Source organism: Rousettus aegyptiacus, unplaced genomic scaffold (assembly GCF_014176215.1).
Source record: "Rousettus aegyptiacus isolate mRouAeg1 unplaced genomic scaffold, mRouAeg1.p scaffold_m13_p_10, whole genome shotgun sequence".
Classification (NCBI taxonomy): Eukaryota; Metazoa; Chordata; class Mammalia; order Chiroptera; family Pteropodidae; genus Rousettus; species Rousettus aegyptiacus.
The window spans coordinates 13217777-13232202 of record NW_023416285.1 but is presented as its reverse complement, the minus strand read 5'-3'; the positions used below and the strand labels follow the sequence as shown (position 1 = coordinate 13232202).

At 42.8% G+C, this 14426-nt stretch overlaps 1 protein-coding gene across 2 annotated transcripts in view; it reads left to right on the top strand.

The window, feature by feature from the left end:
- Window positions 1-14426, top strand: part of PPARGC1A (PPARG coactivator 1 alpha) — a 599446-nt gene that overhangs the window by 91246 nt on the left and 493774 nt on the right. The gene's annotated exons all lie outside the window — the stretch shown is intronic.

Below are 14426 nucleotides of genomic sequence, written 5' to 3'. Positions count from 1 at the left end.
CTGTCTCTAGACATAGCACGAACGAGATGCAAGAGGGCCATATGTCAGGGATGCAGCGATGAAATGGTTGCCTTAGAAGGAAGGCGAGAGTTAGTGCCTTTGACAGCCTTCAACCCAGACGATTTTAGCAAGTAGAGCTACAAGAAGCAACATGGACAGGAGAAAAATTATAACAAAAATATGGGACAGTAAAATTCCAATTTATTACTTGAATGTATTGATCAAATATGATGCCAGGCGTGGGACAGTGAATCCTTATAAAGACACCAGGCAGCCCGTGATGAAAGAGCCAGTCTGACCTAGGGGTTAAGAGTGTGGACTTTAACATCGGCCACCCTGTGTTTGGGTTTAGCTGTGTCATTTGTTGGTGATATGGTCTTGGGCAAATATTGAGGTTGGTCTCTCCCAGAAGCTGACCCGGAGTCTTGAACTTGAGTTGCAGTTACTTATTCGGGTGCAGATTTCTTTGTATGCTCTCAGTCCTCTTGAGGAAGAGGGTCAGGAGGCCAGTACAAGATATGTTAAAGAGCAGGTCACTACTGCAGGCATCTGGAGCCCAGTTTGACTGGGACCTCTGGATGACCATGTAGGACTACCTCAGCCTTGTCCCTCTCCAGGGGAGAGGGAGTGTTATCCGGCAATTCCCCTTCTCATTATTTGGAGGCTGCTCCTGGGACAGGGAACATCAACCCCTCGGTGCTTCCACACTGCCCTGCGCACGAGCCCACGTGCTCCCGTAAGCAGAGAAAGGCCTCAGACAGAAAGTCTGGGCTTGTAGGGAGAAGCCAGGAATGCTAGCATGTGAGTATGGAGTGTGTCTCACTCAGCTCGGGCTGCTCTAATAAAGCACCGCAGACTGGGTGGCTTATAAATAACAGAAATTTATTTCTCACAGTTCTGGAGGCTGGAAGTCTGAGATCAGGATGCCAGTACAGTTAGGTTCTGGGGATGGCCCTCTTCCAAGTTGCTGACTTCTTGCTGTATCCTCACACGACAGAAGGAGAGCTCTCTGGGTTCCCTTTTCTGTGACGCTAATCCCATTTGTGCGGGCTTCACCCTCATGACCTAGTTACCTCCTAAAAGCCCCACCTCTTAATATCACCTCAGAGGTTAGGATTTCAATATATGAATTTTGGGGAGATGTCAATATTCAGTGCATCGAAGAAGGAATATGGATGGCCACTAGCAGTATCTGCTAAGATGTGCCACTTGAACTCTCTAAAACTTATCTCCTCTTCTCTAAAACAGGTGTAATAATAACAGACAGCCGATAAGTCTTTGTGTAGATGAAGGGAGATAATACACATACAATGTTTAGCTTATACTGCTGGGCTGTGGAAAGCCAGCAAGGGCAGCTATTATTCTAAAAGAGAAATGTATGAATGAGGAGACCGTGCCATTCAAAGAGTAGGGCCCGTCAACTCTGCTGAGGAAGTGAATTATTAGAGGGAGTTTGTGTCCATTTAATTTGCTTGGAGAAGTGCCCATAATAGAATCTTATAAACACTTGGTCACTTAAAGAATTATGTGTGGCTGACACACCGAAGTCACATTTATCCACTCGGACAGAAGATTCATCTTGGGTATAGAGCCTGTAATTTACTTACGGGTGTATATGGCGGGATAACTCAGGTTAATGTCTGTGAACAGAGACCAACAATTAGCAAGTTAATTAGGGTCTTGATTTTTCTAGCGAAGGATAATCATTTATTAGTTTAGGTCAGACCTTGGGCCTTCCCGTAAAGTGACTTTCTATGAAAATATTGACTGAGTGGGACTCCCTGTACCTTCCCTAGTACAATTCACACATGCTTGGGAAACTCATTATCTCCTACAGTGACAGTGAGGATTATAATAAGTTCGAGAGGCCTGGCTTCAGCTGGCCCGTTTGAAGCCGGTGGCGGAAATAGAAATAGAATTCTAACATGAGGATGCCTTGTTTTATTGTGCTTCGCTTTATTGTGCTCCGCAGATGTTATGTTTTCTATAAATTGAAGGCAAGACCCTCTACTAGCAGAAAGGTTACGACTTGCTTTCCTGAGGTAGTCGCTTTATTCTCGTGGCCTGGAACTGGACCTACACCATCTCCGAGGTGCGCCTGTGTGACAGTCGGAGTGTCAGCCCTTCCCTACCCCAGCCATGCTTATCGGGTGCTGTGATGCTGGTTTGTGACCGTCGTGCGCTAGCACTTAGCTCTTTTCCAGCCAATAATCTCCGATCAATTAACTTCATCATTTCATTTGAGGCCTTTGGTGGAGAAGATATATAAAGGGTATGATTGTGTTTTGGGGCTAAAAGCATTAGGAAGTGGTAAGCTTTTCTTTTTTTATCATTTTTCACAGTGACAGCCATTGACCCGTACCTGGGATTCTGTATAAGGGACTGGAGATTATAAATCCAATTTCGAGAAGAGGAGTGGGCAGGGATCGCAGGGGCGTCTTGCCGTGGGTGAAGATATGAGCATCAGGAGGCTCCTCTTCTTGGCAATAAAAGGCCTGAGGTTCACCGTGTTGGTTTTGTCTTCTCTCTAGACCCTTCTTGGCTTTTTTTTTTTTTTTTTTTTGGTACTGGTGCCTACTGAGCTTGGTTGGAAAATTACTTAGAATGCCCCTCGACTAATAGGGTGGAGGCTTGGCCATGCCTCATAAGCTGTAGGGAGGATGATGGACAAGCCTTTTAAAATCTGTTTGGCTCTTGTCGTCGATGCCATCTGTCATGAATTGTAAGAGTGAGTTGTTTCTATTTGTAAAATAGGAGTAGAGATGGGGTCGCGACAAACGTAGCTTTCTAAGTCTCTTTGGCTTCTGATGGAAGCTGATCCCTGGTGATGGGAACAAGCCCTGGCTTCTCTTCACCGGGGCTTGATTACCTCAGCACCTTTCCCATTTTGGTTTAAGCTGAATCTGTCAAAGGACATGCCTGCTATTAAAAGTCCAAGTCAACAGCAAAGAGGCCGTTTTAAATGACACGTCACCATTGCTTTTTTCTTAACACCATGTGAGTAAACTCAATTTTAGTTAATAAAAGAAAATAAAATGGTGGAAATACCCTACAAATAATTTTCCATGACTTAGATCCCAGGTATAAATTAGTGCACAGTTTTATAAGTTTTAAATGTTCAACAAATACTCTTGTGTGGTGTTCAGAATAATGTCCTCCCCAAATGTCTGTGAACTGACCCTCTGCCACCAGTGAGAGTTACTGACCTGGCGGAAGGCATGTTGCAGGTATGATTAAAGTTACAGACCTTGAGATGGGGGAGATTCTCTTGGCTTCTCTGGGTGGACCCAATCCAATTACACAAGTCCTTAAAAGCAGAGAACTTCTCCTGTGATGAGAGAAATGGCAGTGCGAGAAGGATCCGATGTCCACTGCTGCTGGTTCTGAGGCACAGGGACTGAGCACAAGGAACCGAATTTAACGAGTGAGGCGAACATCCACCCCAGAGCCTCCAGCAAGGAAGTCAGCCCCGCCACTGCTCTGAGTTCAGCCCGGTGGGACCCGGGTCAGAATCCTGATGGACAGAACTGTAAGATGATACCTTTGTATTACTGTAAGCTGCAGAGTCTGAGGCAATTTGTTGTACCAGCAATAGCAAACGAATGCACCTCAGTTTCTCTGGTCTAGAGTTTAACTAATGGTGAAATGGTTCCTGAACTGTGTGTATCCTGCAACCCAGAAGGCCTGAGTCGTTTTTTTTTGTCAGAATCAAAAGCTCTGGGTTCCAGAGAATTCCGACCTGTGGTCCTGGGTTTCTAGAATGTCAGAAGCCTTGGGTGATGGAGAACCAACCGGAAATGAATGACTATTCATGGAGCACCCCATCCCCTATGTTTCGGGATATTCATCCTCTTACTTAACCCCATAGCAATCTGTAAGGTAGATATTATCATATTTTACAGTCAAGAAGCTGCTTCCAAGAGGTTAGATGACTTCCCTGAGCTTACAGAAGTAGCGGGTGCCGTAGCGAAGTTCTGAACTCCCAGAACCTTCCATGTCGTTTCCGTCTTCTGTGCCACTCTGGCCTCCCGTGTAGCAAGCCTCAGGAATCAGGAGCTCGAAAGTGCAGTGGCTGAGCTTTCTGTTAGAGAAACAAGGAAACAGAGCAACTTGCCATTCTCTCCTTAATGTTCCTTCAGTTGATGAAACATTGCTGAAGATGGAAGACATCCCTGGCGTTCTTTCCCCCTAAAGCCCGCAGCGGGAGTGAGAGGGACCCAGACGGACTGGCTTATCCCTCCATCTGCACTCCAGTCTCCTCCTATGCGCGGCATCCCTGATTACTAATCAACGATGCTCTGTGGCTTGCAGAATAAGTACCTGGTTTGTTAGCAGAAGAATCAGGTTGGTATTTAAAACGAGAGAATATCTGGGGAAAAAAAAAAGATCGATTATTTTAAAGGGTCACTTGGGACTGGCTTTGCAGATCCTACTGCATTAAGCCAGATTTTGGTTCGACAGCTTGCAATGCCGTTTGGATTGGACGCATGCAATGCGTCCCCGAAATCCTGAGATCCTCTGTTATCCATAAAACAGTCCTCCATGTTGTCCAGGAGGACACGGACTCTCAGCTAATGAAACCCAGCACCCCAGCCCCTACCATGCTAGAAGCTGGGCTTCTTTAAATTCAGCTGTGATGCTGGTGGAAGCCTCCAGACAGGCTTTGTTTAATGGGTGGTTTTAAAGCATTCGCTCACAGCATTAGGTTCTGTGAGAGTAGGGGAGAAGCATAAACATGCTACCTGCTTCTGAGGAGCATCTGGCCTAGAGACAGCGAGAGGCTGTTTAAAAAGACTAACAGCTTTTGGTAACCAGATAGTCCTGTGCTCCACAGGTGCAGAGGAAACTCAAAGGTCACCCAGACACATGCCCAGGTTTGGAGCAGGCAGTCAGGTGTTGGCAGCATGTGTTTACTCACGGGCTGGTCGGTAAGGATGCCTAAAGCGACCCCAGGACCCTCTGTGAAGGAAGGATCAAGTCCTCAGACCTTCGCCAAACCTCGATGGCTGGAGTTCAGTGTGCTACTCGAGAGCTCCGTGTGGATGGGTGGTGAGCTGGATACCCTCTGGGCCCCCTCATCTGTAGGATGTTGAATGCTACCTAGCTCATTAGTTCTTTCAGATTCCCTTCCCTAGAGCTGAATCATGCTTCTAGAACGCTTTTTTGTCCTGCTAGAGTTTTGCCCACTTGTGTGGGCCATTGCTGTCCTAGCTGCCTCCTCAGCTGGCTTCTGGCTGGGTCCAGTGCCTGATAGCTCTGTGCTTTCTGTTAGATTGATGTCTTTGTGCCATTTGGCCCAGCTTACAACTTGCTTTTCAGGCTCAAAGCTCTCTGCCCCAAACCTATCTCTGCCTCCGGGTCCGCTTCCATTCCCACTGCGTCCCTCACATCCCTGGCTTCCTCTGGCCTCTGGCCTCTCACTCTCTGGTGGCTCTGTGGTCAAGTCCCAGCGTGCCTCGTTCGGGAATTTCAATAGCAGCGAATGAACCCCAGTCCATCCCTGTGGGGCCTCCTTGATTTCCATCCATGAGGTCTGTAACTCCCCTTCAAGGCTGAAGCAGTGACCCTGAACCCAGCCAACATAGGACCCAGCTCTGCAACTTTTCACAGACACTGCTGCACAGGATGGAATCAAATTCTTACTGAAATTTAAAAAAAAAAAATGTGAAAACCTCTCTCTTCTTTGTTGACTACAGGAGGCCTTTTTATAAATGACCATATTAAAAAAAAAAATAAAAGAAACCAACTGTGATTTTTTAGGTTGGAAAATCATCTCAGAGTACACTATGCCCCAAATCAGGATGCTGTATGTGTTTTGTACCATAAAATCTCTCCCCCGCCCCCTGAGCTCGACTCTTAAGATAATTTTAAATACTTTAGACTAAACACTTCTTACATTAGATGGTGTCTTTTTGGAAAGGGTTTTGGGTTATATCTGGGTTTATTTTTGCGAACTAACTTTTTTATGTCGAGTTCCGTAATGTACATTGTAATGGTTTTTTGTAAGCACTCTGCATCAAGGAAAACATCTGTAGTCAGAATAATCTGCCTTAAACACTGCTTTTAGCGGATCATAACACTGCTCAGAAATTGTAGGTTGTTTTCTCATCTCTTTTTCCTTTAATCTAAATTTGAGTGTCTGACTTTCAAGGTTTACCAGCATCTGACCCCACCTGACATTTTCCAACAGGTTATTTTGTTGTCCTCACTCCATGTTCTGCTCATGTGAATGAAAGCGTGTTATCCTTAGTGACAAGAGAGCCTGAAGTCGGGGTTCCTGGTTCCAGGTCACGTCCATAACTGCGTGACTTTGGCAAACCGCCTAACTTGCCTGTTTCAGTTTCCTCATCTGTAAAATGGGGTCGTGGTATGACCTAGCTTATAGGGTTGGTATGAAGATCGAATACGTCCTAAGAAAGCACGAAAGCCTTTCCAGCACACAGGAAGAGTTTCTAGGAGCGAGCTGTTTCACATCGCCTCGAGAGGGGATTGGTGATTTGGATAAGGGAGCTGTTAATGCTCTGGTCTTCCTCTTTTCCTTACACACCTCAGGTATAGGTGTCCTTGGTTTAACCTGAAATGGGCATACCATTTGGAACTTTTTTTCCCTTTATTTTTGCAGGTACAGGCAGATTAAGGGTAGCTTTGCTCAGAATGTACCAACTGAAATTTTTCCTAAAAGTAGCGGACACATCAAAGCTCTCCTCTCAGCCTTAACTAACCATTTGCATAGCATACAGCGTATTGCCTTAAATCCAGAAAGTCAAATACATTTTAGGTTTGGATCATTTTTCTGTGTTTATGGCTATATTACTGAGACTAGCTTGGGAGTTATGGGTACAGGGTAATTCATCTATGAACAAGGGTTTGGTTTGAGTCAGGAGATGCAGAAGCAGAGTGTTTTAGTGGTGGTTTTGCTATTTTGGAACTTTCTATTCTGGTTCTCCAGCCCCTCCCTCCAAATAAACCCCACAAGCCAACTGACCTTCAGAGCTTAGTCTGAAGCTCATTGAGAACACGGGAAAATGAGACTGCCATAGAGGGTCTGATTTTTGCCCTATCTAGCCCAATTTTCTTTCATTAATGTAGGAGGGAGTTTTAGTTTTTAGGAGAACATGTCATAGATCTACCACACAATTATCTTCAGCAAGTCAGGGGCTTACCCTAGCAGCTAGCAAAGCAAGGCACCCCAATGGATCAAATTGGGTTAGATGCTCACAGTGGATGAACCTAAGGAGGAAGTCAAAGGCTCGAAGTCCAACTCTGTAAGGTTTGTGAATTGTCCCAAAATGTACTTTAATGAAAATAGTTTTGCTTTTGGCAACTTTATTCATTTACTTTCAAGAACAATCCCCTTTAATTTTACTGTGACCTAATGAAGAAAATGCATTTTGCATCATGAACTTAAGTCTTGGTGATATAATAAAGAAAAGACTTCCTTATATATCATCTAGTAGCCATCATACATATTTCTTTCTGAAACATAAATCAGTGGAGTTCGTTATAGTTTAGTTGAAGGAGATAGCATAGTGTCATAGGTGAGAAGACAGATTATTCTAGGGGTAAAAGATCTGGTGATCAAAAACAACATGATCTTGGGCAAATAACCTCTGTAAGCCTTAGTCTCATTTGTAATTGGAAACAAAAATAATAAAAAATTTTCTCTCTCTTCCACTAACATACACACATACTACAAACTTTTTTTTTTTCAAACTTGGGTAAATCAATGCATATTAAGTGCTTAGGACGCTCCCTGGCCTATACTAGGGACTCAGTAACCAGGGGATTTGGTCACTAAGTACTCAAGTGCCTTTTTATTCCATGTATGCAGAGGGCACAGGGGTCACAAAAATTAATAAGAAGTGGCCTCTGCCTTTAAGAGTCTTACAATAACGATGCGAAGTACAGTAAGTCTGTGGGTTTAGTCATTAAAGAGGGAACAAGTTGTTGTGGGTTTGTCAGACGTGGGGTGAGATGATGAAACCAGCGGTCTTCAAAACGGCAGCAGGACCCTCACGACGTGGCCCGGGTGAACAGCCTCATTTTAGGCAGCGCCTCTCTTTGCTCACTAAACTTCAGCTACCCTGGTCACATCTACTCACTCAGCAACCACTTAATAGATATTTAGTGAGCGTCTTGTACGAGCGAGAATGTCCGTGAGCATGACACTCTGAGCACGTGGCGAAGGAAGCAGGTGGGTGCCCTGCTGTCCTGGCAGAGTCTCGGACATGCTAAGCTCTTTCTCATCTCGAGGCCTTTAATCACGTGTCTCCTCTACCTAGAATGGTCCTTTGTTCATGCCTTCTTCATGCTAACTTCCAAAACATCCCTCATGTCTTAAATGTTACTTCCTCAGACAAAGCCTTGCTGATCCCCGGTCCCAAATCCAATCTAAACTAAATTCTGCTGTTATCTTTACTCAACGTGTCCCTACCTTTTATTTCAAAACACTATATCACAGTTTATTCGTATCATTATTTTTTGCTGCCTCATCCATTAGACTGTCAGCTTCCTGAGGTCATAGACTGTATTGATTTCATTTATTGTTGTTATCACATCTGGGACTTAGCTGGTTCACAATAGATTTTCAAGTGTATTTGTCGATTTAGTAAGAATCGACAATGTCAAAATATATTTTCACTTTACAGGCAGCGATAGAAAATTTGTGCAGACTTTTAGTGGTGATAATACATTTATATAGGTAGGCTTATTTTGATTCTGCCAGCTGATTGTTTGCGTATGTGTACATATACTTTTTTAATTGCTAAATTATGGCCCTTATGAGCTATTCTTTATATGTGAAAAGCTTTCAAATAGTACCCCCCCCCCCCCCCCCCCGCTCCGCTGGATTAGCTTTTTGAGTGAATTTTTCTTGGGTTTTGTCATGTTCTTTAATCTTTATGATAGCATGGGTCACTCAGAACAGAAGTCCTTGGGTGCTTCAGAGGCTCATTCTTCACATGGCACATGTAAATCTGTTCTCTTGATTGCCTGTGCTATCGGTGAAAACCCACATCTCTGGAGGTAATGTTTAGAAGAAAAGGAAGAAATGGATAATGCGCCAAATACGCCTCAACCCTTTTTTTGTCTGGTGGAATGGGAGAGGCAGTGGAGCGGCATTAGGTTTAAATGTCTGTAGCTGATATTAGCTTGAAGCATTGGTCAAACAGACACCGCTTCTTTTGGTGAAGTTGACAAAGCCAGCCCACATTTTTCCTATCCTTTTGACGTGTTAGTTCAAGTTTTCATACTGCTATGAAAAAAAAAAAATGTCATTATGGCAAATGATACTGTTGGATGTGGATGGAAACCCCATAAAATTGTATGGGTGATATTAATTTAGTCACCTGGGGCTTAATAGTCATTTTATGGACAGTAAAAAAAAGTTTTGTAGCCATAATGTTTTATCTGTCTTTATGGTCTCTTATGCTGTGTTTAATCAGTGTAATTATGGGAGAAGATAATTAAATGTAGTACTATACAGTTCTTAAGATTTTAATGCTGTTATTACTAATTTAACCACAAAGATGATATATAAAATTTAATCTTTAAGAGAAGTACGCAGTCAGAATTTTCAGTAAGCAGTTTAATAATAGAGATGTAGCTGTGCCTTCTTTTTTCAGTTAGTTGAGGTCATTTAATATATTTTTTATTTATAACTGAGAAGAAAAAATCAAGAGGAGAAAAATATTTGTACTGTTTTTTGAACAAAGTGATATCTTTCTTTAGTTCAAACTGGTTGCATTAGAAAAAGTCTACTTACCCCAAAGGCTATTCAGGACCACATTTTAAAACCGAGATTATACACGCAATATATTTTATTGTATATGTGTACTCAGGACATATTACCTATATTTTTATATTCTTACTGGATATACATAAAGAACATTTCTTTTTTTTCTATTGCAATGAAGACAGGGACTGTCAAAGAATTGGTGAACATGTTCTAAATGGTCTTGCTCTAAGGGAGGTAGCATTGAGCCGGCATTTGCTGGGGTTGATTTTATGGTGGGTTCGACTGTAACTGGAGGGTTTCTTAAACATAATGGGTGCTCCATAGATCTCTCATGAGCCATGTGCACCTGGACCTCTGTGGTGGAGAGCCCTGAACTGAGCTCATGGAAGAACTAGGATTTACATTAGAGAAAGCAGGGTGGAGGATGTGCTGGGATGGGGGGCCAGCGTGAGCAAAGGCGAAAGCCTTGAAATTCCTTGGGAAGGTGTGAAGAACTCCTGGCGACCCTTCTCCATCCCAGGGCATGCAGAGCTATGTAATGGGACATAAGTTAGGGGAAGGAAAAAATCAGGCCAGAATGCGGAGGTTTAAAACGTCATGCAAAATGTACTGGACTGAATACTATGGAATAGTATTCAGCCTTAAAAAGGAATGCAATTCTGACATATGCCCCACATGGATGAACCTGGAAGGTACCAAGCTAAGTGAAGTCAGCCAGACACATAAGGACAAGTATTGTGTGCTTCCGCTCACATGAGAGACCTAGAATAGTCAAATTCACAGAGGCGGAAAGTGGAGCGGAAGTTCCCATGGCTGGGGAGGAGGGCGAGTGAGGAGGTTTTTTTCCGTGGGTACGAGGTGGTGGTGATGGCCACACAACAATGTGAATGTATTTAATGCCACCAACTTGCACACTTAACGATGGTTGAAGTGGTAAATTTTATGTTATATATGTGTTTTTTTACTACAATAAGAAAAAATTAAAAAGTACCACGCTGAACTCTATAAACAATGGGAGGCATTGAAATCAAGGAAGGGAGGATGGGATCCACGTGATGTCTTTGGAATTAATGTATTGGCTTTTTTTTTTTTTTTTTACTTTGTTGGCGAGCTGCGTCGAGACCCTCTTTGTCACTATCGCGTAGGAAAACAAGTTTTCGGTCCCTGTGAGAAAACTAGCAGGGCTGATGGCTGCAAGTTTCTAATGGAGAATGTATGGCTGAGCGTGGAATTGGGGCAGCACAAAACGATTCGAGACCCGTGTTGGCATCCCATATTCGGAAGGCTTCCTGGCAATTGCAAAGAAATTTTGATTTGCCTGTGTGCTTTAGGAAGCTCGAGCTGGGTGAAGCACTGAGGTCTAATGCTGAGAGTTATCGGCCTAGACTTAATGAAAAGTGTGAGATCAGATCCTCAGGTTTTAGAGCAGTTTCGTATACTGAATTGATGTCATGTTCTTTTTCGTTCTCCAGCAAACATATTCTCATTGTGTGCTCTAAGGAAATGACATCATTAAAGTACCTCTTTTCCTTTCTTCTTCATTGGAAGAGGCCACAAGTGTCTGCTTTTTCAATTTGAACCAAACCCTCGCTTTTGAATTCTGATAGCAGCTCTCAGTGCCGATGGTGTGGTTCAGTGGCTCGCAGGATTTTACATCGTGAGACTTGCAAAGGAGCTCACACATCATCATTTTGATCTTCCCGCTTTAGAGACAGAAGCTGTGGTCCAGAGAGTCATTATTGATCCTCTTATAATTCCATCAATTTTCTGGCAGTTACAACAAATTTATACTTGAATGGCAAGGCTAGGCAAAGAGAGGCATGTCAGGTGCACCAAGCTCCAGGGAAAAGGAAAGCCTGCATTGAGTGATAAAAGAGCTAAGGAAGGAAGTCACCCCTGCAGGACAAAGCAAGGGTGGTTGTGTTGGAGGAGGCAGGCTCGAGGGGAAGGCATCTCTTTCTCATCACAGAAGGAACTAGGGACTTGGAGCTCAAGGCGTGGAAAGCTTTATTTGGACAGATGGAGACTTTGTATTGGGCATGGGATGAGCTTGATGGTAGAGCTTTGAGGTGAGATCTGGGGTTACATTTGGCTTCACTCTTTATTAGGTCTGTGACCTTGATCAAGTTATTTATTTCTTTAAACCTCAGTTTTCTCATTCGTAAAAGAGCAATAATAGCTCCTTGGTGGAGGGGTTCTGAGGATAAATGAGGCAATGCTTGTAAGCAGAGAGCTCAGAAAGAGCGACTATTATTATGTTGTTGAGGGAGTGGTCAGGCATCATCTCCACTGGGAGGTCTTTCTGACTCCCCCTCCCGCACCCTCTACAGATGCCCTTCTACAAGCACCTGGAGCATCTGGAACACTGGGGCCTCTCTCTGTGGAGCTCTTGTCTAGTGGTGTTGTCATTTATTTACATGTCTCCCTGCCCCATGACACCTGTTGTTTCTATAGGTTAGCAACAATGGTTTACTCATCTTTATATCCTCAGCGCCCTGCATAGGGCCTGGAAAATAACTGGCCAACAACTACTCATCGGTTGAATGGATGAATAGGGGAACGGCTTTATTTGACTTGTCTTGTGAAAAGGAGAGACAAAGCCTAGGCATAAGCTATTGACCCTTTATATGTGGTGCGTGTGTGTGAGGGTAAGAGTCAGAGTAAAGATGGACCTCAACTTTTTTGCTCTTTTCACAAAGAACAAATCAGGAGGTGATTATTTGTTTCATAAAACTACTTCGTAAGATTTATAAAGAGATTCTTGGCCTGATAAGAGATCACAAGAGAGCACACACTTCTTGGAACACAATTTAACAATATAAAGAAACTTAAAAAGTTCTCATGACCTACAATTTTACTTTTGGAATTATTTCCTAAGAGAATAACTGAAAATTACAGAAAGAACTTTTTGTACAAAGTTGTTCATGGTAGCATTGTTTATAATAGCAAACAATTGAAAAAAAATGCCAACTATCTACCAAAAGGAATATGATTCACAGTATTTTGATTCACATCGGAATAAGATACAGCTATTAAAAATGATGTTGATGAGAATTTTAATAACATGGACAATGTATGTATATATGTAAAATTAGGGAAATATGCAAATTTATGATTATGTTAAAATAGAGGAATAACATACATGCACATTTAATAGTAATCACTTCTTTCTGCAACGATAATGGATACTTACTTTTTTATATTTTTCTATAGTTTTGGTAAATATTTATTAATTTTATAATCAGAAAAAAACTCTGAAAAAAAATCTAGTTTCTGTTTAAAAAGAGACACTGGGCACAGTTTTCAGGGTGCCTTTCAGGAAGCCACATCCTGGCTCCGAGGGCACCAGCATCATCTCCATCTCCTCCTGGGAGCAGGAGAGGCCGATACATCAATGTGCCTGAAGTGACATAGTGACACAAAGCTCTTGCCCACAGGAAATGCTGCCACTCTGACATCTCCTCTTAGAACCGGACACAAAATCCCAGGGAGAAGGTGCTCAGGCGGTGAAGGAAAATAGAGTCCTTGAAAAGAGGGACAAAAAGAGAGATCGAGAGGAAGGATGTGGAAAACAGAAAACCGTAGGAGGAAAAAGGAATGGAGGCATAGAAATGGGAAAAGAATATAGAATTAGTAGAGGAAGACAGCTGGTGTTTTGGGGGAATGTAAAGAAAGCCGTCGATTAGTCCTTTTCATTGCTCTGGGCCTCCATTATATTCTGGTAAAGTCATAAATTGGTAGATGCTTTGCTTTTATTTAGCAATGGTATCATCAGGCAATAAACAAATGGGCATATCCACCTGACTCTTGTCTCCAGGAAGCATTTGTAATTCAAATTGGAGGCAAGACCAATTTTTCCTCCCATGTATCTCTGTCACCTTGAGCAGCTGGTTCATACTGTGCTGGGAACCTCGGCCCTGGGTGATGGACTGTTGTGTGACTGTTGTCTACACACAAACACTTTGTTTTCCTAAATAAAGGATCCTCGGAAATGTGCCCTAGTGCTTATAGCTGAGGACTGAGGGATAGGATTTAGGAATGCATTCCATATTTTATTCTGAGCCTTTCAGGGGTGGCTTTGAGGGATCACTTTTTCCTACTATGAATTGATCCATAAAATGGGACTACCTTGCTAACATTTGTCATTGGCTGGCATTTACAAAGACTTCTGGTATCTGTGAAAAGACTTCAAGAGAGGAGAGGAGACAAAAAGCAAGGAAAGAAACAGCCTCGTGTAGTAGAAAGAAAATTGCTTTTGGCATCAAGTACCTGTGGGCTGGCATCTTAACTCATCTACTTACCTGATGACCTGGTAAACATCGCTCAACTTTTATGAGTCTCAGTTTCCTCATCTAAAAATGAAGATAGTCATGCTTAATTCAGGAGTTATTATGAAGGCTAAGTGGCATAATATGTGCAAAACACCTACCACAGACGAGGTGGTCATTTACTGGGCTCCCTGTTCACTTACTGACTGCCCACCTTATGCCAAGAATTATGCTAAGTGATTTCCAGGGCCCCTGCCTAGTAATTTAAACAGACAACTCCCATTATTTCCTCTGAATGCAATAAAGTTGTTTTGAGTATATCTTGATAAGTAATTGCTTCCCTTAATGATACTCTAGTGGAATACAATATGGAAACCTCCGAAGGTTCTTATTCTTGAAACTAATTTTTAAGTACAAGTGCT